The 4,931-nt window shown below is 35.5% G+C and overlaps 1 pseudogene; it reads right to left on the bottom strand.

The window, feature by feature from the left end:
* Positions 1-641: 641 nt before the first annotated feature.
* On the bottom strand, positions 642-3,506 carry LOC117720151 (heat shock protein HSP 90-alpha pseudogene; annotated as a pseudogene).
* Positions 3,507-4,931: the final 1,425 nt, after the last annotated feature.

Raw genomic sequence — 4,931 nt, 5'->3', positions numbered from 1 at the left:
GTCATTTGGGGACTTATTAATTATAACCTAAAAGCATGAAAAGATGGGTACCAAGGGAAAGGATGCCACCCACAGCCACGCAGGACTAAGTCAGGATGGAGTGTTGAAACACTGGATACAGGTGCCTGTAAGCTGCTCCCATTAACCTCATGGATTCCAGAAAAATCCACAATTTTCTATGTATTCAGTTCTACTGATTATAATATGTGTAGTTTGTGTAAAGGGGCTCTGAAATAACTTTAAAAACAGAAACTGAGTCTATGTCAAAGTAGTGTCCTTTCTCTTTTTTTTTTTTTTTTTTTTTTTTTTGTTGTTGTTGTTTTTAATCGCTTCTGTATTTTTCTTTTAAAGCAGAATGTGACTGGGCACTATTATTTCCATTCACAAGCCTTGCGTTACAAGACCTTGCGTTACAAGCCTTGAGTTACATGACCTAGGGAAATCAGGGGTTTGTTCTTGGTACTTTGGAAAACAAGCCACTTGGGGAATTCCTGTCAAGTTGTTTTAACTTGTGTTTACTTCTAAGACTAGTACATGCAGAATTAACTACAGGGAATGAAAACTTTAAGATGTAACTGAAGCCATCTTAATTTGGTCTACTAAGGAATCCAGCTCAACAGCTAAACACTTCAGACCACACAGTTAACATTAACAGGTTATGTCTTACAAACGTTCTATCAACCTCTTGAGTCAAACCTATAGTATCACAGTATCACATGTAGAAATTTTATCTTCCCCTTAGTTGTCATGCCACACAGATGTTTTAAATGTTAACAAAAATAAACAAAAATCAAGGAAAATATATTATCAGAAGGAATGAAGGTAAGCATCAAACACTTTTGGTGAAGCTTAGTCTACTTCTTCCATGCGTGATGTGTCGTCATCTCCTTCCAGGGGTGGCATTTCTTCGGTTACAGCAGCACTGGTCTCATCCACAGTAGGATCATCCTCATCAATACCTAGACCAAGCTTGATCATCCTGTAGATCCTGTTAGCATGGGTCTGAGGATCTTCCAGACTGAAACCAGAAGACAGGAGTGCAGTTTCATACAGCAAGATGACCAGATCTTTTACAGACTTATCATTCTTGTCAGCCTCTGCCTTTTGCCTTAAGGTTTCAATAATGGAGTGATCAGGGTTTATCTCCAGGTGTTTCTTTGCTGCCATGTAACCCATTGTTGAGTTGTCTCTGAGGGCTTGAGCTTTCATGATTCTCTCCATGTTTGCTGTCCACCCATACGTGCTTGTGACAATACAGCATGGGGATGTCACCAGTCGGTTTGATACAACCACCTTTTCAACCTTTTTCTCCAAAATATCTTTCATAATTTTGCAGAGGTTCTCAAATTTTGTCTTTTTCTCTTCCTGTTTCGTCTTTTCCTCTTCATCTTCTGGAAGTTCCAGTCCCTCTTTGGTAACAGACACCAAGGTCTTACCCTCAAATTCCTTCAGCTGTTGTACACAATACTCATCAATGGGCTCAATCATATAGATTACTTCTAAGCCATGCTTTCGGAGACGTTCCACAAAGGCTGAGTTAGCAACCTGGTCCTTGGTCTCACCTGTGATAAAATAGATGTGCTTCTGGTTTTCCTTCATTCTGGTGCAGTAGTCCTTCAGAGACACCATCTCATCCCCAGAAGCAGATGTGTAGTATCGAAGCAGCTCTGAAAGCTTCTTCCGATTTTGAGAGTCTTCATGAATTCCAAGCTTTATGTTTTTTGAGAACTGCTCATAAAACTTTGAACCAATGGGTCGTGGAACAAAGGTTATCTTGCATCTGAAAGAAGACCAAACTGAGTATTTGGAGGAAAGGAGAATAAAGGAGATTGTGAAGAAGCATTCTCAATTTATTGGCTATCCCATTACTCTGTTTGTGGAGAAGGAACGAGATAAGGAAGTCAGTGATGATGAGGCAGAAGAAAAGGAAGAGAAAGAGGAAGAGAAAGAAAAAGAAGAAAAGGAATCTGATGACAAGCCTGAAATAGAAGATGTTGGTTCTGATGAAGAAGAAGAAGAGAAGAAGGATGGTGACAAGAAGAAAAAGAAGAAGATAAAGGAAAAGTACATTGATCAAGAAGAACTCAACAAAACAAAGCCAATTTGGACCAGGAATCCTGATGACATTACTAATGAAGAATATGGAGAGTTCTACAAGAGCTTAACCAACTATTGGGAAGAACATTTGGCAGTAAAGCATTTTTCTGTTGAAGGACAATTAGAATTCCGGGCCCTTCTTTTTGTCCCAAGACGTGCTCCTTTTGATCTGTTTGAAAACAGAAAGAAAAAGAACAACATCAAGTTGTATGTTCGCAGAGTTTTTATCATGGATAACCGTGAGGAGTTAATCCCTGAGTATCTGAATTTCATTAGAGGGGTGGTGGATTCTGAGGATCTCCCTCTAAATATCTCCCGTGAGATGCTACAACAAAGCAAAATTCTGAAAGTTATCAGAAAGAATTTGGTCAAGAAATGCTTAGAACTATTTACTGAACTGGCAGAAGATAAAGAGAACTACAAAAAGTTTTATGAGTAGTGTCCTTTCTCAATGTGAGGAACAAAGGGCTTTAAGTCATTTGCTTCCATCCTGGAAGAGTAAAACCATGTGCTGAATACTTTTCAATTTAAAATAAGAAAAGGCAAAATAGTCACATTATTGGCTTTGCTTTTAAATGTAGTTTCTAAGAAACTCAAAAATCAGTTTAGTTTTAACAACTTTAAAGCCACAAAGGCTTCCCACTACAATAAAGAACTGCTTTTAGAGTTAACCATTTGAGATAGCCTTTATTTGTATGCATATCTTTGTATGTCAGTGTTTAAAGTTTGATTTCTTTTTTTTAAATCAATTTTAGCTTTAGAATAACTCAGCATCTATTAAAGATTCAAGAATGTACTCAGTAAATAATTACAGGTTAACAATTAGCTTTAGAAAACTAATGAACAGAAAACAAAATATTCACCTGACTATTGATACTTTCCTTATCTTTCCTATATCATTTTTCATTTTGGTGAGTTGGTAAATATATTTCAAAATTCTGGTTTTGAAAAGGACCTTAAATCCAGCTTGTCATTGATAACTGTATATCTCTGAGACCTAGAAAGTAAGCCAACCTCAAAGTCTGTGATACCATGAGTCACCCCTGTGAGTCCCATGGACTGTCTGCCTTACAAATTTTACGTAAATGTTTTGTGAATGGAAGTCTTTTTAAACATAGAGAAATGTGTTGTTTCCAACATCTTTCAAGTCCTTGCAAATGGTTCTCAGTACAAAGGTTGTCCCTACTTGTCGTTCTTTTTGCTTAAGAATTGAGACAATATACATGAAGAATATTTGAGATCTTCATTACACATCCTTATGTCCAAATTGTGTATGTTTGTGTGTGGGGAGATGGGGGATATAAATTTGACTTGCAACTTGTATCACAATAACTCTTCTTCCTCTTCTTTTTCACATTCCTCTACTTCTTCTCATTCTCCTTCTTCTCTTTCTTCCTCTCATTCTTCATTGTCGTTTTTGGCTTCCTCTCCATTGTCTTGGAACTGGTTGCTATTACTAGGACATGGTTAATTCAGCAGATTTCATGCCTAGAATACTATTCTGATGAGTTAGTCATTTAACTCCACTGTCTACTCTTCCTTTGTCAAAATTTTATATTTTGTTATTTCAAATACTGGGTATTTATTTAAGCCCTGCATTCTTATGTTGATTTTATTTTAATTTAAATTCACAAATTATTACTGGTTTTGAGACAGACTTAGTGTAGCTTAAAGCTGTCTTTGGATTCTTAATCCGTCTGTCTTTACCTTCCAAGTGCAGAATTATAGGTATACACCACCACAGGTAGTTTTTGAGATGCTGGGAATTAAACCCAGGACTTTCTGCATGCTAGGGAAGAACTTTACTAATTAATCTACACCCACAGCCCTTCAAATGTATAAATTATTTTTCATGCTAAATTACTTAGAAAATATTTTATCAAAATAATCTATTAATTTTATTGAACTAGTTGATCAAAATACAAAGAACATAATAATTGATTGATTAACTCTTTTTGAGATAGGTTCTTATCATGTACACTAGGTTGATCATTAATTCAATAATACCCCTGCCTCAACCCATCAGCAGGTAATGCTTTATCAGAATTTTCAGTATGAGTTACCTGAAGTTACCTGTGAAGGAAGTAACGTTGCAGGAGGCATCATAAGAATGTGAGTTTTAAAACTTGATATGAATGTTGTAAAGACCACTTTTTTGTCAAGTAAGAAACACACTCATTAAAATAAAAAAAACTCTCAAATGTGATATCTTACAGAAACAGAAGTATCTTTGCATGTTTTATAACTGTATTAAGGTTATGCTAAAAGTGTATGGCTTCACTATTTTATCACAACTTGACCAACCTTGTTCAGCTTGTGTTTCCAGGGTGGAAGAATTGGACATAAATTTTAGGTTGAACTGTCGCCACAGATTTCTTCCATTTATATTCTTTTGGAGGAAACTCCATAGAAGTATTTCTATTTCCTGGATATTCGTTCAATTAGCCTCTGGTTAAAAATGCCTTTACAAACTGAAGTTTCATCACTATAGAAAAATAGAAAAAAAGCAGATTTGTGGAGAAAACTTGGAAATGGTCTGCTGCAATGAAAGTCAGTGTAGCATCTTACTGGAATAGTATTGAAATGCTCTGAATGCCTTCATTTTTTTAAATAAATAATTGTAGATTATTCACTGTGTGGTAGGTATTGTGTTGTTAATTGAGATATATGGCAAAAAATATAGTTTGATCTTTAAAAAATTTTATTCTACATAAGATATATATATATATATATATATATATATATATATATATATATATGAAACTCAGTTAAGAATCTTTGATTGGTTTCATGAGAAGGGTATAGGGCTCAAAGAACAGAGAAGGCTGATAGAG

This window comes from Arvicanthis niloticus, chromosome 14 (assembly GCF_011762505.2).
Source record: "Arvicanthis niloticus isolate mArvNil1 chromosome 14, mArvNil1.pat.X, whole genome shotgun sequence".
In the NCBI taxonomy this organism is placed as follows: Eukaryota; Metazoa; Chordata; class Mammalia; order Rodentia; family Muridae; genus Arvicanthis; species Arvicanthis niloticus.
The sequence above is the reverse complement of the archived record's forward strand: the minus strand, read 5'-3'. Positions and strand labels throughout refer to the sequence as shown.